The following is a 24,554-nucleotide window of genomic DNA, read 5'->3' on the forward strand; positions in this document are numbered from 1 at the left end:
ATCTTTCACACTTTTGACTTTCTTTATTCATCCAAATAGCAAACTCATCACCACTCAACCTGACCAACTCGGCTATGTCCCCGTGCTGCAGTTCTCTGTCTTATCTAGATCATTTGCAATTGAATGGAATAGATCCCTTTTGGACAAAGTGGATTCACCTGCTGCTGCAGTGACCACAGGTGTGATAAGATCTAGAATTGGCATCTGGTGCGATCTCTCCGCTTCCACTCCAAAGAAAGTTACCTGTTTATTCCTATCATGCATTGGTTTTTGGGGTTTTCTTTGAGTAATGATGATCTCTTTAGTAGTCTGTTGGCGCCCTCTCCTGGAGGAATAGTTTGCTTGCTCTTGGACATTCTAAAAGAGAGGTCATGATAGACATTGAGCTTCTGAGCTCAATTGGGGACAGTCATGGGTGATGAATGTTTGCAACCTACTGCGAAGCCTCATACCGCAATATAAGGAACGTCAAATACTAAGAAAGGGCGGCCTATGAAAGAATTACTACTTTCAATAAGTACACTTAAACGGCTAATTGGGAATAGAAAAACTGTAAAAAGCCCTCTGAGAAAGCCCCCCTCTAACCTTTGATAGTAAGCTTTTCTGTAGTCTGCCTGTTGATGTATTTTCCGTTTGAACTGTGCACAACATGAAGAGACGGAACACTGGCGGCTTGTCACAATGCCCCCCGATGACATCACAATAGCGCTGCTGCCTAGAAAACAAGCTGCGCAGAAGAAGTTGTTCTTTGGGTGGGAGGGTGGGCTAGTGGAAGGAGGGGGCAATCTCTTTTTTTCCCGGGTGGTAGGGGGATGACAGGAGAAGGGAAGCGGGTGGTGAGAAAGGTACAGAGGGCAGGGTTTGGGGGCTGGGAAGGAAAGGGAAAAGATTAGGGTTTGGGGATGATGAAAGGGCTTTCTACGGGTAAGGATGGCAAAGGGTGGCAGTGACGGAAAGTCAGGCAACCTGTCCTGTCCGTCTTTTTGTATCGTGAATTGGAAAGACTGCAAGGGGGAGGGGAGTTGCTTGCGCCCTAAAGGAGGAGTTATTCAGATTCATTGCAGTGGGCGGCGGCTGCAAAACGCACCATTCTTCTTGTTTTTGCTCTGCAAAGCAGCCTTTTCAAGGGTTGGCTTGGGTGACAAAATGTCTTGTGTAGGCGTGGGTTTGTCTCCCTCTCGCTCTCTCTCCCTAAGATGTGTCCGGCATAGGCCAGGGTGCCACTCGAGGCCCAAACCAATTCTGGTTATCGCTTCTCGGCCTTTTGGCTAAGATCAAGTGTAGTATCTGTTCTTATCAGTTTAATATCTGATACGTCCCCTATCTGGGGACCATATATTAAATGGATTTTTAGAACAGGGAGATGGAAAAAGAGCTTGCTCTGTCCACTCCACGCATTGACCTGGTATTGCAGTACCTCCAGGAACGGTGCACCCCTTCTTAACCCAGTTTCCAAAAGCAGAACTCAATTCACCTGATTCATATTAGCCCGATTTAATGAATTGGAAGAAAGCATACGTCTTCATATGCACCTCAATTTGGCCCATTCACTTTTCACACTTCCTCCTTTTGTTTTTTATCTTTCACACTTTTGACTTTCTTTATTCATCCAAATAGCAAACTCATCACCACTCAACCTGACCAACTCGGCTATGTCCCCGTGCTGCAGTTCTCTGTCTTATCTAGATCATTTGCAATTGAATGGAATAGATCCCTTTTGGACAAAGTGGATTCACCTGCTGCTGCAGTGACCACAGGTGTGATAAGATCTAGAATTGGCATCTGGTGCGATCTCTCCGCTTCCACTCCAAAGAAAGTTACCTGTTTATTCCTATCATGCATTGGTTTTTGGGGTTTTCTTTGAGTAATGATGATCTCTTTAGTAGTCTGTTGGCGCCCTCTCCTGGAGGAATAGTTTGCTTGCTCTTGGACATTCTAAAAGAGAGGTCATGATAGACATTGAGCTTCTGAGCTCAATTGGGGACAGTCATGGGTGATGAATGTTTGCAACCTACTGCGAAGCCTCATACCGCAATATAAGGAACGTCAAATACTAAGAAAGGGCGGCCTATGAAAGAATTACTACTTTCAATAAGTACACTTAAACGGCTAATTGGGAATAGAAAAACTGTAAAAAGCCCTCTGAGAAAGCCCCCCTCTAACCTTTGATAGTAAGCTTTTCTGTAGTCTGCCTGTTGATGTATTTTCCGTTTGAACTGTGCACAACATGAAGAGACGGAACACTGGCGGCTTGTCACAATGCCCCCCGATGACATCACAATAGCGCTGCTGCCTAGAAAACAAGCTGCGCAGAAGAAGTTGTTCTTTGGGTGGGAGGGTGGGCTAGTGGAAGGAGGGGGCAATCTCTTTTTTTCCCGGGTGGTAGGGGGATGACAGGAGAAGGGAAGCGGGTGGTGAGAAAGGTACAGAGGGCAGGGTTTGGGGGCTGGGAAGGAAAGGGAAAAGATTAGGGTTTGGGGATGATGAAAGGGCTTTCTACGGGTAAGGATGGCAAAGGGTGGCAGTGACGGAAAGTCAGGCAACCTGTCCTGTCCGTCTTTTTGTATCGTGAATTGGAAAGACTGCAAGGGGGAGGGGAGTTGCTTGCGCCCTAAAGGAGGAGTTATTCAGATTCATTGCAGTGGGCGGCGGCTGCAAAACGCACCATTCTTCTTGTTTTTGCTCTGCAAAGCAGCCTTTTCAAGGGTTGGCTTGGGTGACAAAATGTCTTGTGTAGGCGTGGGTTTGTCTCCCTCTCGCTCTCTCTCCCTAAGATGTGTCCGGCATAGGCCAGGGTGCCACTCGAGGCCCAAACCAATTCTGGTTATCGCTTCTCGGCCTTTTGGCTAAGATCAAGTGTAGTATCTGTTCTTATCAGTTTAATATCTGATACGTCCCCTATCTGGGGACCATATATTAAATGGATTTTTAGAACAGGGAGATGGAAAAAGAGCTTGCTCTGTCCACTCCACGCATTGACCTGGTATTGCAGTACCTCCAGGAACGGTGCACCCCTTCTTAACCCAGTTTCCAAAAGCAGAACTCAATTCACCTGATTCATATTAGCCCGATTTAATGAATTGGAAGAAAGCATACGTCTTCATATGCACCTCAATTTGGCCCATTCACTTTTCACACTTCCTCCTTTTGTTTTTTATCTTTCACACTTTTGACTTTCTTTATTCATCCAAATAGCAAACTCATCACCACTCAACCTGACCAACTCGGCTATGTCCCCGTGCTGCAGTTCTCTGTCTTATCTAGATCATTTGCAATTGAATGGAATAGATCCCTTTTGGACAAAGTGGATTCACCTGCTGCTGCAGTGACCACAGGTGTGATAAGATCTAGAATTGGCATCTGGTGCGATCTCTCCGCTTCCACTCCAAAGAAAGTTACCTGTTTATTCCTATCATGCATTGGTTTTTGGGGTTTTCTTTGAGTAATGATGATCTCTTTAGTAGTCTGTTGGCGCCCTCTCCTGGAGGAATAGTTTGCTTGCTCTTGGACATTCTAAAAGAGAGGTCATGATAGACATTGAGCTTCTGAGCTCAATTGGGGACAGTCATGGGTGATGAATGTTTGCAACCTACTGCGAAGCCTCATACCGCAATATAAGGAACGTCAAATACTAAGAAAGGGCGGCCTATGAAAGAATTACTACTTTCAATAAGTACACTTAAACGGCTAATTGGGAATAGAAAAACTGTAAAAAGCCCTCTGAGAAAGCCCCCCTCTAACCTTTGATAGTAAGCTTTTCTGTAGTCTGCCTGTTGATGTATTTTCCGTTTGAACTGTGCACAACATGAAGAGACGGAACACTGGCGGCTTGTCACAATGCCCCCCGATGACATCACAATAGCGCTGCTGCCTAGAAAACAAGCTGCGCAGAAGAAGTTGTTCTTTGGGTGGGAGGGTGGGCTAGTGGAAGGAGGGGGCAATCTCTTTTTTTCCCGGGTGGTAGGGGGATGACAGGAGAAGGGAAACGGGTGGTGAGAAAGGTACAGAGGGCAGGGTTTGGGGGCTGGGAAGGAAAGGGAAAAGATTAGGGTTTGGGGATGATGAAAGGGCTTTCTACGGGTAAGGATGGCAAAGGGTGGCAGTGACGGAAAGTCAGGCAACCTGTCCTGTCCGTCTTTTTGTATCGTGAATTGGAAAGACTGCAAGGGGGAGGGGAGTTGCTTGCGCCCTAAAGGAGGAGTTATTCAGATTCATTGCAGTGGGCGGCGGCTGCAAAACGCACCATTCTTCTTGTTTTTGCTCTGCAAAGCAGCCTTTTCAAGGGTTGGCTTGGGTGACAAAATGTCTTGTGTAGGCGTGGGTTTGTCTCCCTCTCGCTCTCTCTCCCTAAGATGTGTCCGGCATAGGCCAGGGTGCCACTCGAGGCCCAAACCAATTCTGGTTATCGCTTCTCGGCCTTTTGGCTAAGATCAAGTGTAGTATCTGTTCTTATCAGTTTAATATCTGATACGTCCCCTATCTGGGGACCATATATTAAATGGATTTTTAGAACAGGGAGATGGAAAAAGAGCTTGCTCTGTCCACTCCACGCATTGACCTGGTATTGCAGTACCTCCAGGAACGGTGCACCCCTTCTTAACCCAGTTTCCAAAAGCAGAACTCAATTCACCTGATTCATATTAGCCCGATTTAATGAATTGGAAGAAAGCATACGTCTTCATATGCACCTCAATTTGGCCCATTCACTTTTCACACTTCCTCCTTTTGTTTTTTATCTTTCACACTTTTGACTTTCTTTATTCATCCAAATAGCAAACTCATCACCACTCAACCTGACCAACTCGGCTATGTCCCCGTGCTGCAGTTCTCTGTCTTATCTAGATCATTTGCAATTGAATGGAATAGATCCCTTTTGGACAAAGTGGATTCACCTGCTGCTGCAGTGACCACAGGTGTGATAAGATCTAGAATTGGCATCTGGTGCGATCTCTCCGCTTCCACTCCAAAGAAAGTTACCTGTTTATTCCTATCATGCATTGGTTTTTGGGGTTTTCTTTGAGTAATGATGATCTCTTTAGTAGTCTGTTGGCGCCCTCTCCTGGAGGAATAGTTTGCTTGCTCTTGGACATTCTAAAAGAGAGGTCATGATAGACATTGAGCTTCTGAGCTCAATTGGGGACAGTCATGGGTGATGAATGTTTGCAACCTACTGCGAAGCCTCATACCGCAATATAAGGAACGTCAAATACTAAGAAAGGGCGGCCTATGAAAGAATTACTACTTTCAATAAGTACACTTAAACGGCTAATTGGGAATAGAAAAACTGTAAAAAGCCCTCTGAGAAAGCCCCCCTCTAACCTTTGATAGTAAGCTTTTCTGTAGTCTGCCTGTTGATGTATTTTCCGTTTGAACTGTGCACAACATGAAGAGACGGAACACTGGCGGCTTGTCACAATGCCCCCCGATGACATCACAATAGCGCTGCTGCCTAGAAAACAAGCTGCGCAGAAGAAGTTGTTCTTTGGGTGGGAGGGTGGGCTAGTGGAAGGAGGGGGCAATCTGTTTTTTTCCCGGGTGGTAGGGGGATGACAGGAGAAGGGAAGCGGGTGGTGAGAAAGGTACAGAGGGCAGGGTTTGGGGGCTGGGAAGGAAAGGGAAAAGATTAGGGTTTGGGGATGATGAAAGGGCTTTCTACGGGTAAGGATGGCAAAGGGTGGCAGTGACGGAAAGTCAGGCAACCTGTCCTGTCCGTCTTTTTGTATCGTGAATTGGAAAGACTGCAAGGGGGAGGGGAGTTGCTTGCGCCCTAAAGGAGGAGTTATTCAGATTCATTGCAGTGGGCGGCGGCTGCAAAACGCACCATTCTTCTTGTTTTTGCTCTGCAAAGCAGCCTTTTCAAGGGTTGGCTTGGGTGACAAAATGTCTTGTGTAGGCGTGGGTTTGTCTCCCTCTCGCTCTCTCTCCCTAAGATGTGTCCGGCATAGGCCAGGGTGCCACTCGAGGCCCAAACCAATTCTGGTTATCGCTTCTCGGCCTTTTGGCTAAGATCAAGTGTAGTATCTGTTCTTATCAGTTTAATATCTGATACGTCCCCTATCTGGGGACCATATATTAAATGGATTTTTAGAACAGGGAGATGGAAAAAGAGCTTGCTCTGTCCACTCCACGCATTGACCTGGTATTGCAGTACCTCCAGGAACGGTGCACCCCTTCTTAACCCAGTTTCCAAAAGCAGAACTCAATTCACCTGATTCATATTAGCCCGATTTAATGAATTGGAAGAAAGCATACGTCTTCATATGCACCTCAATTTGGCCCATTCACTTTTCACACTTCCTCCTTTTGTTTTTTATCTTTCACACTTTTGACTTTCTTTATTCATCCAAATAGCAAACTCATCACCACTCAACCTGACCAACTCGGCTATGTCCCCGTGCTGCAGTTCTCTGTCTTATCTAGATCATTTGCAATTGAATGGAATAGATCCCTTTTGGACAAAGTGGATTCACCTGCTGCTGCAGTGACCACAGGTGTGATAAGATCTAGAATTGGCATCTGGTGCGATCTCTCCGCTTCCACTCCAAAGAAAGTTACCTGTTTATTCCTATCATGCATTGGTTTTTGGGGTTTTCTTTGAGTAATGATGATCTCTTTAGTAGTCTGTTGGCGCCCTCTCCTGGAGGAATAGTTTGCTTGCTCTTGGACATTCTAAAAGAGAGGTCATGATAGACATTGAGCTTCTGAGCTCAATTGGGGACAGTCATGGGTGATGAATGTTTGCAACCTACTGCGAAGCCTCATACCGCAATATAAGGAACGTCAAATACTAAGAAAGGGCGGCCTATGAAAGAATTACTACTTTCAATAAGTACACTTAAACGGCTAATTGGGAATAGAAAAACTGTAAAAAGCCCTCTGAGAAAGCCCCCCTCTAACCTTTGATAGTAAGCTTTTCTGTAGTCTGCCTGTTGATGTATTTTCCGTTTGAACTGTGCACAACATGAAGAGACGGAACACTGGCGGCTTGTCACAATGCCCCCCGATGACATCACAATAGCGCTGCTGCCTAGAAAACAAGCTGCGCAGAAGAAGTTGTTCTTTGGGTGGGAGGGTGGGCTAGTGGAAGGAGGGGGCAATCTCTTTTTTTCCCGGGTGGTAGGGGGATGACAGGAGAAGGGAAGCGGGTGGTGAGAAAGGTACAGAGGGCAGGGTTTGGGGGCTGGGAAGGAAAGGGAAAAGATTAGGGTTTGGGGATGATGAAAGGGCTTTCTACGGGTAAGGATGGCAAAGGGTGGCAGTGACGGAAAGTCAGGCAACCTGTCCTGTCCGTCTTTTTGTATCGTGAATTGGAAAGACTGCAAGGGGGAGGGGAGTTGCTTGCGCCCTAAAGGAGGAGTTATTCAGATTCATTGCAGTGGGCGGCGGCTGCAAAACGCACCATTCTTCTTGTTTTTGCTCTGCAAAGCAGCCTTTTCAAGGGTTGGCTTGGGTGACAAAATGTCTTGTGTAGGCGTGGGTTTGTCTCCCTCTCGCTCTCTCTCCCTAAGATGTGTCCGGCATAGGCCAGGGTGCCACTCGAGGCCCAAACCAATTCTGGTTATCGCTTCTCGGCCTTTTGGCTAAGATCAAGTGTAGTATCTGTTCTTATCAGTTTAATATCTGATACGTCCCCTATCTGGGGACCATATATTAAATGGATTTTTAGAACAGGGAGATGGAAAAAGAGCTTGCTCTGTCCACTCCACGCATTGACCTGGTATTGCAGTACCTCCAGGAACGGTGCACCCCTTCTTAACCCAGTTTCCAAAAGCAGAACTCAATTCACCTGATTCATATTAGCCCGATTTAATGAATTGGAAGAAAGCATACGTCTTCATATGCACCTCAATTTGGCCCATTCACTTTTCACACTTCCTCCTTTTGTTTTTTATCTTTCACACTTTTGACTTTCTTTATTCATCCAAATAGCAAACTCATCACCACTCAACCTGACCAACTCGGCTATGTCCCCGTGCTGCAGTTCTCTGTCTTATCTAGATCATTTGCAATTGAATGGAATAGATCCCTTTTGGACAAAGTGGATTCACCTGCTGCTGCAGTGACCACAGGTGTGATAAGATCTAGAATTGGCATCTGGTGCGATCTCTCCGCTTCCACTCCAAAGAAAGTTACCTGTTTATTCCTATCATGCATTGGTTTTTGGGGTTTTCTTTGAGTAATGATGATCTCTTTAGTAGTCTGTTGGCGCCCTCTCCTGGAGGAATAGTTTGCTTGCTCTTGGACATTCTAAAAGAGAGGTCATGATAGACATTGAGCTTCTGAGCTCAATTGGGGACAGTCATGGGTGATGAATGTTTGCAACCTACTGCGAAGCCTCATACCGCAATATAAGGAACGTCAAATACTAAGAAAGGGCGGCCTATGAAAGAATTACTACTTTCAATAAGTACACTTAAACGGCTAATTGGGAATAGAAAAACTGTAAAAAGCCCTCTGAGAAAGCCCCCCTCTAACCTTTGATAGTAAGCTTTTCTGTAGTCTGCCTGTTGATGTATTTTCCGTTTGAACTGTGCACAACATGAAGAGACGGAACACTGGCGGCTTGTCACAATGCCCCCCGATGACATCACAATAGCGCTGCTGCCTAGAAAACAAGCTGCGCAGAAGAAGTTGTTCTTTGGGTGGGAGGGTGGGCTAGTGGAAGGAGGGGGCAATCTCTTTTTTTCCCGGGTGGTAGGGGGATGACAGGAGAAGGGAAGCGGGTGGTGAGAAAGGTACAGAGGGCAGGGTTTGGGGGCTGGGAAGGAAAGGGAAAAGATTAGGGTTTGGGGATGATGAAAGGGCTTTCTACGGGTAAGGATGGCAAAGGGTGGCAGTGACGGAAAGTCAGGCAACCTGTCCTGTCCGTCTTTTTGTATCGTGAATTGGAAAGACTGCAAGGGGGAGGGGAGTTGCTTGCGCCCTAAAGGAGGAGTTATTCAGATTCATTGCAGTGGGCGGCGGCTGCAAAACGCACCATTCTTCTTGTTTTTGCTCTGCAAAGCAGCCTTTTCAAGGGTTGGCTTGGGTGACAAAATGTCTTGTGTAGGCGTGGGTTTGTCTCCCTCTCGCTCTCTCTCCCTAAGATGTGTCCGGCATAGGCCAGGGTGCCACTCGAGGCCCAAACCAATTCTGGTTATCGCTTCTCGGCCTTTTGGCTAAGATCAAGTGTAGTATCTGTTCTTATCAGTTTAATATCTGATACGTCCCCTATCTGGGGACCATATATTAAATGGATTTTTAGAACAGGGAGATGGAAAAAGAGCTTGCTCTGTCCACTCCACGCATTGACCTGGTATTGCAGTACCTCCAGGAACGGTGCACCCCTTCTTAACCCAGTTTCCAAAAGCAGAACTCAATTCACCTGATTCATATTAGCCCGATTTAATGAATTGGAAGAAAGCATACGTCTTCATATGCACCTCAATTTGGCCCATTCACTTTTCACACTTCCTCCTTTTGTTTTTTATCTTTCACACTTTTGACTTTCTTTATTCATCCAAATAGCAAACTCATCACCACTCAACCTGACCAACTCGGCTATGTCCCCGTGCTGCAGTTCTCTGTCTTATCTAGATCATTTGCAATTGAATGGAATAGATCCCTTTTGGACAAAGTGGATTCACCTGCTGCTGCAGTGACCACAGGTGTGATAAGATCTAGAATTGGCATCTGGTGCGATCTCTCCGCTTCCACTCCAAAGAAAGTTACCTGTTTATTCCTATCATGCATTGGTTTTTGGGGTTTTCTTTGAGTAATGATGATCTCTTTAGTAGTCTGTTGGCGCCCTCTCCTGGAGGAATAGTTTGCTTGCTCTTGGACATTCTAAAAGAGAGGTCATGATAGACATTGAGCTTCTGAGCTCAATTGGGGACAGTCATGGGTGATGAATGTTTGCAACCTACTGCGAAGCCTCATACCGCAATATAAGGAACGTCAAATACTAAGAAAGGGCGGCCTATGAAAGAATTACTACTTTCAATAAGTACACTTAAACGGCTAATTGGGAATAGAAAAACTGTAAAAAGCCCTCTGAGAAAGCCCCCCTCTAACCTTTGATAGTAAGCTTTTCTGTAGTCTGCCTGTTGATGTATTTTCCGTTTGAACTGTGCACAACATGAAGAGACGGAACACTGGCGGCTTGTCACAATGCCCCCCGATGACATCACAATAGCGCTGCTGCCTAGAAAACAAGCTGCGCAGAAGAAGTTGTTCTTTGGGTGGGAGGGTGGGCTAGTGGAAGGAGGGGGCAATCTCTTTTTTTCCCGGGTGGTAGGGGGATGACAGGAGAAGGGAAGCGGGTGGTGAGAAAGGTACAGAGGGCAGGGTTTGGGGGCTGGGAAGGAAAGGGAAAAGATTAGGGTTTGGGGATGATGAAAGGGCTTTCTACGGGTAAGGATGGCAAAGGGTGGCAGTGACGGAAAGTCAGGCAACCTGTCCTGTCCGTCTTTTTGTATCGTGAATTGGAAAGACTGCAAGGGGGAGGGGAGTTGCTTGCGCCCTAAAGGAGGAGTTATTCAGATTCATTGCAGTGGGCGGCGGCTGCAAAACGCACCATTCTTCTTGTTTTTGCTCTGCAAAGCAGCCTTTTCAAGGGTTGGCTTGGGTGACAAAATGTCTTGTGTAGGCGTGGGTTTGTCTCCCTCTCGCTCTCTCTCCCTAAGATGTGTCCGGCATAGGCCAGGGTGCCACTCGAGGCCCAAACCAATTCTGGTTATCGCTTCTCGGCCTTTTGGCTAAGATCAAGTGTAGTATCTGTTCTTATCAGTTTAATATCTGATACGTCCCCTATCTGGGGACCATATATTAAATGGATTTTTAGAACAGGGAGATGGAAAAAGAGCTTGCTCTGTCCACTCCACGCATTGACCTGGTATTGCAGTACCTCCAGGAATGGTGCACCCCTTCTTAACCCAGTTTCCAAAAGCAGAACTCAATTCACCTGATTCATATTAGCCCGATTTAATGAATTGGAAGAAAGCATACGTCTTCATATGCACCTCAATTTGGCCCATTCACTTTTCACACTTCCTCCTTTTGTTTTTTATCTTTCACACTTTTGACTTTCTTTATTCATCCAAATAGCAAACTCATCACCACTCAACCTGACCAACTCGGCTATGTCCCCGTGCTGCAGTTCTCTGTCTTATCTAGATCATTTGCAATTGAATGGAATAGATCCCTTTTGGACAAAGTGGATTCACCTGCTGCTGCAGTGACCACAGGTGTGATAAGATCTAGAATTGGCATCTGGTGCGATCTCTCCGCTTCCACTCCAAAGAAAGTTACCTGTTTATTCCTATCATGCATTGGTTTTTGGGGTTTTCTTTGAGTAATGATGATCTCTTTAGTAGTCTGTTGGCGCCCTCTCCTGGAGGAATAGTTTGCTTGCTCTTGGACATTCTAAAAGAGAGGTCATGATAGACATTGAGCTTCTGAGCTCAATTGGGGACAGTCATGGGTGATGAATGTTTGCAACCTACTGCGAAGCCTCATACCGCAATATAAGGAACGTCAAATACTAAGAAAGGGCGGCCTATGAAAGAATTACTACTTTCAATAAGTACACTTAAACGGCTAATTGGGAATAGAAAAACTGTAAAAAGCCCTCTGAGAAAGCCCCCCTCTAACCTTTGATAGTAAGCTTTTCTGTAGTCTGCCTGTTGATGTATTTTCCGTTTGAACTGTGCACAACATGAAGAGACGGAACACTGGCGGCTTGTCACAATGCCCCCCGATGACATCACAATAGCGCTGCTGCCTAGAAAACAAGCTGCGCAGAAGAAGTTGTTCTTTGGGTGGGAGGGTGGGCTAGTGGAAGGAGGGGGCAATCTCTTTTTTTCCCGGGTGGTAGGGGGATGACAGGAGAAGGGAAGCGGGTGGTGAGAAAGGTACAGAGGGCAGGGTTTGGGGGCTGGAAAGGAAAGGGAAAAGATTAGGGTTTGGGGATGATGAAAGGGCTTTCTACGGGTAAGGATGGCAAAGGGTGGCAGTGACGGAAAGTCAGGCAACCTGTCCTGTCCGTCTTTTTGTATCGTGAATTGGAAAGACTGCAAGGGGGAGGGGAGTTGCTTGCGCCCTAAAGGAGGAGTTATTCAGATTCATTGCAGTGGGCGGCGGCTGCAAAACGCACCATTCTTCTTGTTTTTGCTCTGCAAAGCAGCCTTTTCAAGGGTTGGCTTGGGTGACAAAATGTCTTGTGTAGGCGTGGGTTTGTCTCCCTCTCGCTCTCTCTCCCTAAGATGTGTCCGGCATAGGCCAGGGTGCCACTCGAGGCCCAAACCAATTCTGGTTATCGCTTCTCGGCCTTTTGGCTAAGATCAAGTGTAGTATCGAAGCCCAGCCGAGACCGGAAGAGGGAGATCGGACGGAAGAAGAGCTTGGCAGAAAGAAGCAAGAAGACGAAGGCTCGGAGAAGACTTGGGGAGACCAGAGGAACTTCGAGGAGGAACACAGCGGGAGAAGACACCCGGAGAAGAATCCAAGATCCAGCTCCGGGAACTCAAGCAGGAACCAGCCATGGCAAGCAAGCCAGAGAAGGCAGCCAAGAAGGCTCAGGACCCAGGGACCTCCAGGAAGGCTCATCCAGAGGCTTCTTCGGCCCAAGAGGCCCCTACCTCCGACGCCAGCCAGCCGGAGGGAGCCCGGACGCCGCCTGAAAAGGCTCCAACCCTGGAGCCTTGGATGCGGCAGACGGTCGCCCTGAAGCTAAAGGCGGTGGATGGTAGGTTGCCGGACATGTCCAGCGACGTGTTCTGCAAGAAGATGATTCTGGATCAGGGCTTCTCCAGGGCGGAAACCCTGAGTGTCCAGACCTTCATGACTGGCATTTTTCTGGTAACCTTTGCCACGGTGAATGCCTGCAGGAGATACTGGGAGGCGATGAACGCAGCGATGCCGGACTCCCCTTTTCATTCTTTTTTAGGATCCTGTCCTATACAGAGGGATGAGAAGAGGATCACGGTCTCCATGCGGAACCCGCACACCCCAGGAAGAGACATCTCCACGTTCCTGGGACGTCTCTGCACAGTGGTGAGGGAGCCATCCCACATCCTTAACGGCAACGGATTCTGGACGGGTAAGTGGTCAGTAACCGTTCGACTCTACAGGGAACCAGCATCCGAGGATGGTCTCCAGCACCTGCCCCCGACATTCTCTCTGGGAAACTCCTTTGGTCTCATCTACTACCCGGACATGCCACACAACTGCAGGAAATGTGGCGGGAAAGGGCATTCGATGAAGACCTGCAAGGAGGACGCCTGCAGGGTTTGCCGGGTGACGGGACACAGCTCCAAGGACTGCCCAAAGAAGAAGACTTGCAACCTATGTGGACAGGCGGACCACCTTTACAAGGACTGCCCACAGCGGGAGAAATCCTGGGCAAGGGTTGCCGCGGTGACCCAGTATCGGGTAGTCACAGCTTCGTCGACCAAGGCAGCTACGACCAAGGCCACAGAGGCCAAGGACAAGGCGGCCAAGAACCCGGCGACCGTGGCTCCAGCCGATGCCCCAGCAGCCACGGAGTCCAGGAAAAAGGGTAAGAAAACTGTTGCCCCCTCCCTGGTCCCCCCCCCTGTCACCCCTGTCCAAACCCCTCCCCCCCCGGCCAACCCTACTGAGGATTCCACTACCTCCACCTCATTTCCCTACTCCTCAGTTGGTCTCCTCACCCCCCCCCCAAAGCCCACTCTCCCTCCCCAGACCATGAGAGCAGAGGACCTCAGCACTCTTGCACTTTTCACCGAGGAGGATTTTCCAGCTCTTGTCTCCTCAGGTACAGGCCAAAGGAAAAGGAAGGTGGAAGATAGTCCTGTCGCAGAACCTTCCAAGCTGTTCATTGTGGATCCCAATCCACCCCAGGAAGAGGAGGATGGCCTCCTCCCAGAACCGGACGTGTTGGAGCAGATGGTGGAGTCCCTTGTGGCCGAAGAAGAAATGGAGGAGTCGGAAGACACTGAGGCACCATCCCTGCTCGATCAGCTAGAAGAAGAGGGTCTGCTGGAGATACCCTTACCAGCAGGTGCCAAAGAGGAAGAACCGCCCGACCGGAGTGGTAACTAAGGCACACCGCCTGCGCTAACTTTCTCTTTCCTCCAATGACTGCTAACATTAACACCTTTTCCATTAATGTTAGGAGCATCAGAGACAAGTTCCGACGTCAGACAATTTTTGCGTTCCTTAACACTCAGTCTAGTGATGTATTTTTCCTGCAGGAATGCTCCCTTCCCTCCTCTAGGTCCTTCAACCATCTGGCCAGGGAGTGGACCCATGGCCCATCCTACTGGTCCGGCGGAGGCGACTGTAGGTCCGCGGGGGTCGCCGTGCTGATCAGGGGAAGCGCCTTCACATTGGACTCTGTTCAGGAAATCGTCTGCGGCAGGTTACTGCTCGTGGATGGCACCTGGGCGGGAGAACCGGTCAGGTTCATCAATGTGTACGCTTCTCCTGTGAAGAGCGATCGACTGGAGCTCCTCCAAGCCCTGCGCCCTCAGCTCGCTACCGCCAGGACGGTAGTGATGGCCGGGGATTTCAACTGCCCGATTGAGGAGGATGGACGCAGTTCTGGAACGGCTGCCAAGTTGGACGTCACATCCAAACTGCTCATTGAGATGGTGACCGAAGCCTCTCTTGTGGACGTTGTTGGCTCCATCGGACACGGATCCGTGAACTATTCATGGTGCCGATCCGATGGCTCGCTGCGTTCCAGGATTGACTTTGTGTTTACCTCTCGGGCGGTTGGGCGGAGTGGGCACTCGATGGTCCCCTGCTTCTTCTCTGACCACAGAGCCATTCACTTTCAAGGTGTGCTGGGCCATGGCTTCCCCATTGGCCCGGGCTCCTGGAAGCTGAACTGCTCTCTGCTGGAAAAGGGTGAGATTCTGGAGGAGCTTAGAGCTGCCTACTCCACGTGGCGGGCCTACAAGGCGGGCTTCCAGTCTGTTTCTGACTGGTGGGAATACGTTAAACTCGAGTTCCGTTTCTTCTTTCAGGCAAAGAGTCAACAACAGGCGGGTCTGAAGAGGAGGGACTTCAGGAGACTCCAGCGTGAGCTGCGTTCCCTGCAGGACCTTCTTCGATGCGGCTGGGACGTGAGAGAGGAGCTGGAGGAGACTAAGAGGAGCCTGAAAAGGCACTTCGAGGAGGAGTCCGAGCGAATTGTCTTCCGTTCCAAAGTGGAGAACCTGGAGAAGGGTGAGAAATGTAACTCGTTCTTTTTCAGGAAACTCCACGCCGGTCACACGCCCATGAATGAACTACGAGACGAGAGTGGCAGCATGCGACGCGGGAAAGAGAACGTGATGAAGGTCGTCAGCGACTTCTACAGCGAACTCTACGCCCGCAAGACTACTGACCCCGAGGCCGCCGATAAGTTCCTGTCAGGTATCACTAACCATCTTGACCCTGCAGACGCGGCGGCCATGGATGTTCCTCTGACGGTGGACGAGCTGCTCTCGGCCGCCAAATCCTTTAGTTCTGGCAGGACACCGGGCAGTGACGGCCTCCCAGCAGAGCTCTATGTAGCGCTGGGAGACCTAATCTGTCCGGACCTGTTAGGGCTGTATGAGGAGATGGTGGTGGAGGGCAGAATGCCTCCATCTCTGAGGGAAGGAATGGTCACGATCCTGTACAAGCGTAAAGGAGAGAGGTGCGACCTGAAGAATTGGCGTCCCATCACCCTTCTGAACGTCGACTACAAGATCCTGGCCAAGACGATGGCAACGAGATTGAAGACTGTTATCGGACGGATCATCCACCCGGATCAGACCTGCGGCATCCCCGGACGTCGCATCGCAGACAGCCTGGCTCTCATGCGGGACACGGTCGAGTACATCAAAGCCCGCCGGGTGCACGCAGCCCTGATCTCGTTGGATCAGGAAAAGGCCTTCGACCGTGTTTCCCATGAGTTCCTGGGCAAAGCTCTGCACAGGTTAGGTTTGGGTAACATGTTTTGCTTGTATGTCCAACTAATGTATTTTGATATTCACAGCTCGGTGTTGGTAAACGGCTGGAAGACTGACCCCTTCCCGGTCCTCTCAGGGGTCAGACAAGGCTGTCCTCTGTCACCTCTTCTTTTTGTTTGTGTTATAGAACTCTTTGCAGAGGCTATCCGGCGGAATGGAGAGATCAGAGGGATCACCGCACCAGGACCAGAACGCTTCGAGGTCAAGTGCTCGCTCTACATGGACGACGTGACCGTCTTCTGCGCGGACCGGCGCTCAGTCGACACCCTCGTCCAGACCTGTGAGACCTTCGGACGGGCTTCGGGAGCCAAAGTCAACTGCGGGAAGTCGGAAGCCATGCTCTTCGGGGACTGGCAGCCGGCCTCTTCCGCCCCCTTCCCTTTCAGCATCCAGCCGGATTTCATCAAGGTTCTTGGAGTCTGGTTCGGGAAGGAAGGAGCAGCCCTCAAGTCCTGGGAGGAACGCTTGACCAAGATCACCCAACGGATCGGTCTGTGGAGCCTCAGACGCCTCACCTGTGAGGGCAAAGCACTGGTCCTGCGTAACGAGGTACTGCCCGTGCTGCAGTACACGGCCCAGGCCTGGCCCCCCCTTGCCACCGTGTGCAGGGCCATTACCAGGACGGTGTTTCGTTTTGTCTGGGGATCCAAGATGGACAGAGTAAAGCGGAGCATCATGTACAAGGATCCTCGCAAGGGTGGGAAGGGCGTACCCGATATCCCCACCCTCCTGCGATCCTCCTTCGTATGTGACTGCGTTCGCCGAACTCTGCGAGTCAAGAGAGGTTCCGCGGGTGGGTCCATGTCTCGCTTCTTCCTGCTCCCCCTTTGGAGACGGTTAGGCTGGGACAAGTGGGACAGCTCCTTCCCCTACAACTGGACGGCGCCATGGTTCTACGGAGACGTGGTTCGGTTTGTGAGGGAACACCAACTGGAGGGACTCAAGCCTGATTTGTGGAAGCCAAAGACTATCCACAAACTCATCAGAGCCAAGGACGAAATGGAGAACATTCCAGGACTTCATCACGACACACTGGAGACTGTTTGGACAAACGTGTCATCGGCTGGATTGACCAACGGGCACAAGGACTTGTCATGGATGGCGATACAGGGCGGACTGCCCGTCCGGTCATTCATGCACGCCCGGAACCTGTGCAAAACCCGGTACTGCCCAAGGTGCCCCTTCGTGGAGGAAACATCGCTGCACGCCTTTTGGGACTGCCGTTTCGCACAGCGCCTGTTGGTTGCCCTGGAGGATGACCTGAGGAACTCCGTCCCCAGAGGGAGCCTATCGTACCATTCCGTACTTTATGGACTCTTCCCTGGGACTCACACCGTTGGAGCCATCCAGGAGGCTTGGCGCCTTATGAACTGCTTTAAGGACGCTATTTGGGTCGCCAGGAACCGGCTCATCTTGAAGAGGGAGAGGATGTCTATCCAGGATTGCCGCAGGCTGATCCACAGCCTGCTCAGAGACTATTCCATCATGGACAGTCCGGACGACAGCGCCGAGGAGGAGGTTTAGACCTCTTCCATGCCCCCTCCCTCCTTTTCCCGTTATGTGCGTCTTTCAATAAAGCTTCGGGCCTGTGATTTCCCCACCCTATCCCCCTTTTCCCCTACCCCCATCCCCCAATCGCCGGTTCGTCGTTATTTATTGTCTAACTTTTTCTTTCAGCTTGAGTGTTATGGATAAGCATAGGAGCGTGATGTATAGTTTAGTGCGTCGTACTCTATGGCTATGTAAGAAGGATTGTATATTTCTGTGTGTACGGGGCTGCGGCACTGTACACGGTTTGTTACCTTTTTGTGAGTAGTGCATGATAATAAAGATGCTGTTAAATCAAAAAATCTGTTCTTATCAGTTTAATATCTGATACGTCCCCTATCTGGGGACCATATATTAAATGGATTTTTAGAACAGGGAGATGGAAAAAGAGCTTGCTCTGTCCACTCCACGCATTGACCTGGTATTGCAGTACCTCCAGGAACGGTGCACCCCTTCTTAACCCAGTTTCCAAAAGCAGAACTCAATTCACCTGATTCATATTAGCCCGATTTAATGAATTGGAAGAAAGCATACGTCTTCATATGCACCTCAATTTGGCCCATTCACTTTTCACACTTCCTCCTTTTGTTTTTTATCTTTCACACTTTTGACTTTCTTTATTCATCCAAATAGCAAACTCATCACCACTCAACCTGACCAACTCGGCTATGTCCCCGTGCTGCAGTTCTCTGTCTTATCTAGATCATTTGCAATTGAATGGAATAGATCCCTTTTGGACAAAGTGGATTCACCTGCTGCTGCAGTGACCACAGGTGTGATAAGATCTAGAATTGGCATCTGGTGCGATCTCTCCGCTTCCACTCCAAAGAAAGTTATCTGTTTATTCCTATCATGCATTGGTTTTTGGGGTTTTCTTTGAGTAATGATGATCTCTTTAGTAGTCTGTTGGCGCCCTCTCCTGGAGGAATAGTTTGCTTGCTCTTGGACATTCTAAAAGAGAGGTCATGATAGACATTGAGCTTCTGAGCTCAATTGGGGACAGTCATGGGTGATGAATGTTTGCAACCTACTGCGAAGCCTCATACCGCAATATAAGGAACGTCAAATACTAAGAAAGGGCGGCCTATGAAAGAATTACTACTTTCAATAAGTACACTTAAACGGCTAATTGGGAATAGAAAAACTGTAAAAAGCCCTCTGAGAAAGCCCCCCTCTAACCTTTGATAGTAAGCTTTTCTGTAGTCTGCCTGTTGATGTATTTTCCGTTTGAACTGTGCACAACATGAAGAGACGGAACACTGGCGGCTTGTCACAATGCCCCCCGATGACATCACAATAGCGCTGCTGCCTAGAAAACAAGCTGCGCAGAAGAAGTTGTTCTTTGGGTGGGAGGGTGGGCTAGTGGAAGGAGGGGGCAATCTCTTTTTTTCCCGGGTGGTAGGGGGATGACAGGAGAAGGGAAGCGGGTGGTGAGAAAGGTACAGAGGGCAGGGTTTGGGGGCTGGGAAGGAAAGGGAAAAGATTAGGGTTTGGGGATGATGAAAGGGCTTTCTACGGGTAAGGATGGCAAAGGGTGGCAGTGACGGAAAGTCAGGCAACCTGTCCTGTCCGTCTTTTTGTATCGTGAATTGGAAAGACTGCAAGGGGGAGGGGAGTTGCTTGCGCCCTAAAGGAGGAGTTATTCAGATTCATTGCAGTGGGCGGCGGCTGCAAAACGCACCATTCTTCTTGTTTTTGCTCTGCAAAGCAGCCTTTTCAAGGGTTGGCTTGGGTGACAAAATGTCTTGTGTAGGCGTGGGTTTGTCTCCCTCTCGCTCTCTCTCCCTAAGATGTGTCCGGCATAGGCCAGGGTGCCACTCGAGGCCCAAACCAATTCTGGTTATCGCTTCTCGGCCTTTTGGCTAAGATCAAGTGTAGCATCGTTCGAAAAGGTGGTTTAAGGCTCCGGCCACCTTAGTACAATGATGCAATGCACACTGGAAGGTTGCGCTTGTTAGTACTTTGGGAGGATAGTATATCCATCTAGAGGAAACCATGGCCCTACCAGGATCGAGGCTATTAGACTGAGTAAGTGTGGGAGCTATGGTGCAATGTGCCCCAGGATTAACGACCCTGGAGTGAGTCTGAGCTTGCTGGCTTGGGACCCCGGCGAGCCTTGGGCTCTGTAGCACACCGTACCTTTCCCTTTCATACTTTCTGAGCATATTGCTCTATCCCGGCCTTCTGGCTAGGAAGGGAAATTTTTATAATCATGGTCGGAGGTCCGTTCAGCTTTGGGCTGAGAAACCAACACCCGGTTGGAGGTCCGGGTCAGCTTTGGCTGAGAAACCAACACCCGGTTGGAGGTCCGGGTCAGCTTCGGCTGAGAAACCAACACCCGGTTGGAGGTCCGGGTCAGCTTCGGCAGAGAAACCAACACCCGGTTGGAGGTCCGGGTCAGCTTCGGCTGAGAAACCAACACCCGGTTGGAGGTCCGGTTAGCCTTGGGCTGAGAAACCAACACCGGTTGACGGTCCGGGCAGTTTCGGCTGCGAAACCAACAACTAGTAGCTCTCTACTCCACTTGGGTAAGATGCCTGGATGGACGCTGGGAGCAACGACAAGGCTCAACCAGGCTTCGGCTTGGGGGAGCACCGAAGATCCCTGACCCTTGCTGTGGCCTTCTGGCTCGGAGGGACGGGGTTGATTTTTGAGGACCCTCTCCTCACGGAGGGGTCCACACGAATCCTAGCCTTTGCACTGTTTTTGGTTTGACTTCGGTCATGCATTTTTTGCGGTGCTTTGGAAAGCTTCATTAAATCAAAAAATCTGTTCTTATCAGTTTAATATCTGATACGTCCCCTATCTGGGGACCATATATTAAATGGATTTTTAGAACAGGGAGATGGAAAAAGAGCTTGCTCTGTCCACTCCACGCATTGACCTGGTATTGCAGTACCTCCAGGAACGGTGCACCCCTTCTTAACCCAGTTTCCAAAAGCAGAACTCAATTCACCTGATTCATATTAGCCCGATTTAATGAATTGGAAGAAAGCATACGTCTTCATATGCACCTCAATTTGGCCCATTCACTTTTCACACTTCCTCCTTTTGTTTTTTATCTTTCACACTTTTGACTTTCTTTATTCATCCAAATAGCAAACTCATCACCACTCAACCTGACCAACTCGGCTATGTCCCCGTGCTGCAGTTCTCTGTCTTATCTAGATCATTTGCAATTGAATGGAATAGATCCCTTTTGGACAAAGTGGATTCACCTGCTGCTGCAGTGACCACAGGTGTGATAAGATCTAGAATTGGCATCTGGTGCGATCTCTCCGCTTCCACTCCAAAGAAAGTTACCTGTTTATTCCTATCATGCATTGGTTTTTGGGGTTTTCTTTGAGTAATGATGATCTCTTTAGTAGTCTGTTGGCGCCCTCTCCTGGAGGAATAGTTTGCTTGCTCTTGGACATTCTAAAAGAGAGGTCATGATAGACATTGAGCTTCTGAGCTCAATTGGGGACAGTCATGGGTGATGAATGTTTGCAACCTACTGCGAAGCCTCATACCGCAATATAAGGAACGTCAAATACTAAGAAAGGGCGGCCTATGAAAGAATTACTACTTTCAATAAGTACACTTAAACGGCTAATTGGGAATAGAAAAACTGTAAAAAGCCCTCTGAGAAAGCCCCCCTCTAACCTTTGATAGTAAGCTTTTCTGTAGTCTGCCTGTTGATGTATTTTCCGTTTGAACTGTGCACAACATGAAGAGACGGAACACTGGCGGCTTGTCACAATGCCCCCCGATGACATCACAATAGCGCTGCTGCCTAGAAAACAAGCTGCGCAGAAGAAGTTGTTCTTTGGGTGGGAGGGTGGGCTAGTGGAAGGAGGGGGCAATCTCTTTTTTTCCCGGGTGGTAGGGGGATGACAGGAGAAGGGAAGCGGGTGGTGAGAAAGGTACAGAGGGCAGGGTTTGGGGGCTGGGAAGGAAAGGGAAAAGATTAGGGTTTGGGGATGATGAAAGGGCTTTCTACGGGTAAGGATGGCAAAGGGTGGCAGTGACGGAAAGTCAGGCAACCTGTCCTGTCCGTCTTTTTGTATCGTGAATTGGAAAGACTGCAAGGGGGAGGGGAGTTGCTTGCGCCCTAAAGGAGGAGTTATTCAGATTCATTGCAGTGGGCGGCGGCTGCAAAACGCACCATTCTTCTTGTTTTTGCTCTGCAAAGCAGCCTTTTCAAGGGTTGGCTTGGGTGACAAAATGTCTTGTGTAGGCGTGGGTTTGTCTCCCTCTCGCTCTCTCTCCCTAAGATGTGTCCGGCATAGGCCAGGGTGCCACTCGAGGCCCAAACCAATTCTGGTTATCGCTTCTCGGCCTTTTGGCTAAGATCAAGTGTAGTATCTGTTCTTATCAGTTTAATATCTGATACGTCCCCTATCTGGGGACCATATATTAAATGGATTTTTAGAACAGGGAGATGGAAAAAGAGCTTGCTCTGTCCACTCCACGCATTGACCTGGTATTGCAGTACCTCCAGGAACGGTGCACCCCTTCTTAACCCAGTTTCCAAAAGCAGAACTCAATTCACCTGATTCATATTAGCCCGATTTAATGAATTGGAAGAAAGCATACGTCTTCATATGCACCTCAATTTGGCCCATTCACTTTTCACACTTCCTCCTTTTGTTTTTTATCTTTCACACTTTTGACTTTCTTTATTCATCCAAATAGCAAACTCATCACCACTCAACCTGACCAACTCGGCTATGTCCCCGTGCTGCAGTTCTCTGTCTTATCTAGATCATTTGCAATTGAATGGAATAGATCCCTTTTGGACAAAGTGGATTCACCTGCTGCTGCAGTGACCACAGGTGTGATAAGATCTAGAATTGGCATCTGGTGCGATCTCTCCGCTTCCACTCCAAAGAAAGTTACCTGTTTATTCCTATCATGCATTGGTTTTTGGGGTTTTCTTTGAGTAATGATGATCTCTTTAGTAGTCTGTTGGCGCCCTCTCCTGGAGGAATAGTTTGCTTGCTCTTGGACATTCTAAAAGAGAGGTCATGATAGACATTGAGCTTCTGAGCTCAATTGGGGACAGTCATGGGTGATGAATGTTTGCAACCTACTGCGAAGCCTCATACCGCAATATAAGAAACGTCAAATACTAAGAAAGGGCGGCCTATGAAAGAATTACTACTTTCAATAAGTACACTTAAACGGCTAATTGGGAATAGAAAAACTGTAAAAAGCCCTCTGAGAAAGCCCCCCTCTAACCTTTGATAGTAAGCTTTTCTGTAGTCTGTCTGTTGATGTATTTTCCGTTTGAACTGTGCACAACATGAAGAGACGGAACACTGGCGGCTTGTCACAATGCCCCCCGATGACATCACAATAGCGCTGCTGCCTAGAAAACAAGCTGCGCAGAAGAAGTTGTTCTTTGGGTGGGAGGGTGGGCTAGTGGAAGGAGGGGGCAATCTCTTTTTTTCCCGGGTGGTAGGGGGATGACAGGAGAAGGGAAGCGGGTGGTGAGAAAGGTACAGAGGGCAGGGTTTGGGGGCTGGGAAGGAAAGGGAAAAGATTAGGGTTTGGGGATGATGAAAGGGCTTTCTACGGGTAAGGATGGCAAAGGGTGGCAGTGACGGAAAGTCAGGCAACCTGTCCTGTCCGTCTTTTTGTATCGTGAATTGGAAAGACTGCAAGGGGGAGGGGAGTTTCTTGCGCCCTAAAGGAGGAGTTATTCAGATTCATTGCAGTGGGCGGCGGCTGCAAAACGCACCATTCTTCTTGTTTTTGCTCTGCAAAGCAGCCTTTTCAAGGGTTGGCTTGGGTGACAAAATGTCTTGTGTAGGCGTGGGTTTGTCTCCCTCTCGCTCTCTCTCCCTAAGATGTGTCCGGCATAGGCCAGGGTGCCACTCGAGGCCCAAACCAATTCTGGTTATCGCTTCTCGGCCTTTTGGCTAAGATCAAGTGTAGTATCTGTTCTTATCAGTTTAATATCTGATACGTCCCCTATCTGGGGACCATATATTAAATGGATTTTTAGAACAGGGAGATGGAAAAAGAGCTTGCTCTGTCCACTCCACGCATTGACCTGGTATTGCAGTACCTCCAGGAACGGTGCACCCCTTCTTAACCCAGTTTCCAAAAGCAGAACTCAATTCACCTGATTCATATTAGCCCGATTTAATGAATTGGAAGAAAGCATACGTCTTCATATGCACCTCAATTTGGCCCATTCACTTTTCACACTTCCTCCTTTTGTTTTTTATCTTTCACACTTTTGACTTTCTTTATTCATCCAAATAGCAAACTCATCACCACTCAACCTGACCAACTCGGCTATGTCCCCGTGCTGCAGTTCTCTGTCTTATCTAGATCATTTGCAATTGAATGGAATAGATCCCTTTTGGACAAAGTGGATTCACCTGCTGCTGCAGTGACCACAGGTGTGATAAGATCTAGAATTGGCATCTGGTGCGATCTCTCCGCTTCCACTCCAAAGAAAGTTACCTGTTTATTCCTATCATGCATTGGTTTTTGGGGTTTTCTTTGAGTAATGATGATCTCTTTAGTAGTCTGTTGGCGCCCTCTCCTGGAGGAATAGTTTGCTTGCTCTTGGACATTCTAAAAGAGAGGTCATGATAGACATTGAGCTTCTGAGCTCAATTGGGGACAGTCATGGGTGATGAATGTTTGCAACCTACTGCGAAGCCTCATACCGCAATATAAGGAACGTCAAATACTAAGAAAGGGCGGCCTATGAAAGAATTACTACTTTCAATAAGTACACTTAAACGGCTAATTGGGAATAGAAAAACTGTAAAAAGCCCTCTGAGAAAGCCCCCCTCTAACCTTTGATAGTAAGCTTTTCTGTAGTCTGCCTGTTGATGTATTTTCCGTTTGAACTGTGCACAACATGAAGAGACGGAACACTGGCGGCTTGTCACAATGCCCCCCGATGACATCACAATAGCGCTGCTGCCTAGAAAACAAGCTGCGCAGAAGAAGTTGTTCTTTGGGTGGGAGGGTGGGCTAGTGGAAGGAGGGGGCAATCTCTTTTTTTCCCGGGTGGTAGGGGGATGACAGGAGAAGGGA

At 48.7% G+C, this 24,554-nt stretch overlaps 10 non-coding genes and 1 pseudogene across 10 annotated transcripts; all 11 read left to right on the forward strand.

The window, feature by feature from the left end:
• Positions 1–1,248: 1,248 nt before the first annotated feature.
• LOC142265789 (U2 spliceosomal RNA) lies at positions 1,249–1,439 on the forward strand. The gene has a single exon (XR_012732017.1). It is a non-coding gene; the product is annotated as a U2 spliceosomal RNA (small nuclear RNA).
• A 1,387-nt stretch (positions 1,440–2,826) lies between these two features.
• On the forward strand, positions 2,827–3,017 carry LOC142265790 (U2 spliceosomal RNA). Its single transcript, XR_012732018.1, has one exon. It is a non-coding gene; the product is annotated as a U2 spliceosomal RNA (small nuclear RNA).
• A 1,387-nt stretch (positions 3,018–4,404) lies between these two features.
• LOC142265793 (U2 spliceosomal RNA) lies at positions 4,405–4,595 on the forward strand. Its single transcript, XR_012732020.1, has one exon. It is a non-coding gene; the product is annotated as a U2 spliceosomal RNA (small nuclear RNA).
• Positions 4,596–5,982: 1,387 nt separating this feature from the next.
• Positions 5,983–6,173, forward strand: LOC142265794 (U2 spliceosomal RNA). The gene has a single exon (XR_012732021.1). It is a non-coding gene; the product is annotated as a U2 spliceosomal RNA (small nuclear RNA).
• A 1,387-nt stretch (positions 6,174–7,560) lies between these two features.
• Positions 7,561–7,751, forward strand: LOC142265795 (U2 spliceosomal RNA). Its single transcript, XR_012732022.1, has one exon. It is a non-coding gene; the product is annotated as a U2 spliceosomal RNA (small nuclear RNA).
• A 1,387-nt stretch (positions 7,752–9,138) lies between these two features.
• On the forward strand, positions 9,139–9,329 carry LOC142265796 (U2 spliceosomal RNA). The gene has a single exon (XR_012732023.1). It is a non-coding gene; the product is annotated as a U2 spliceosomal RNA (small nuclear RNA).
• A 1,387-nt stretch (positions 9,330–10,716) lies between these two features.
• On the forward strand, positions 10,717–10,907 carry LOC142265761 (U2 spliceosomal RNA). Its single transcript, XR_012731999.1, has one exon. It is a non-coding gene; the product is annotated as a U2 spliceosomal RNA (small nuclear RNA).
• A 6,853-nt stretch (positions 10,908–17,760) lies between these two features.
• On the forward strand, positions 17,761–17,965 carry LOC142265766 (U2 spliceosomal RNA; annotated as a pseudogene).
• Positions 17,966–20,233: 2,268 nt separating this feature from the next.
• On the forward strand, positions 20,234–20,431 carry LOC142265772 (U2 spliceosomal RNA). The gene has a single exon (XR_012732007.1). It is a non-coding gene; the product is annotated as a U2 spliceosomal RNA (small nuclear RNA).
• A 1,387-nt stretch (positions 20,432–21,818) lies between these two features.
• LOC142265797 (U2 spliceosomal RNA) lies at positions 21,819–22,009 on the forward strand. Its single transcript, XR_012732024.1, has one exon. It is a non-coding gene; the product is annotated as a U2 spliceosomal RNA (small nuclear RNA).
• A 1,387-nt stretch (positions 22,010–23,396) lies between these two features.
• On the forward strand, positions 23,397–23,587 carry LOC142265798 (U2 spliceosomal RNA). Its single transcript, XR_012732025.1, has one exon. It is a non-coding gene; the product is annotated as a U2 spliceosomal RNA (small nuclear RNA).
• The last annotated feature ends 967 nt before the right edge of the window (positions 23,588–24,554 follow it).

The sequence above is a fragment of the Anomaloglossus baeobatrachus genome, unplaced genomic scaffold (assembly GCF_048569485.1).
Source record: "Anomaloglossus baeobatrachus isolate aAnoBae1 unplaced genomic scaffold, aAnoBae1.hap1 Scaffold_2776, whole genome shotgun sequence".
Taxonomy (NCBI): Eukaryota; Metazoa; Chordata; class Amphibia; order Anura; family Aromobatidae; genus Anomaloglossus; species Anomaloglossus baeobatrachus.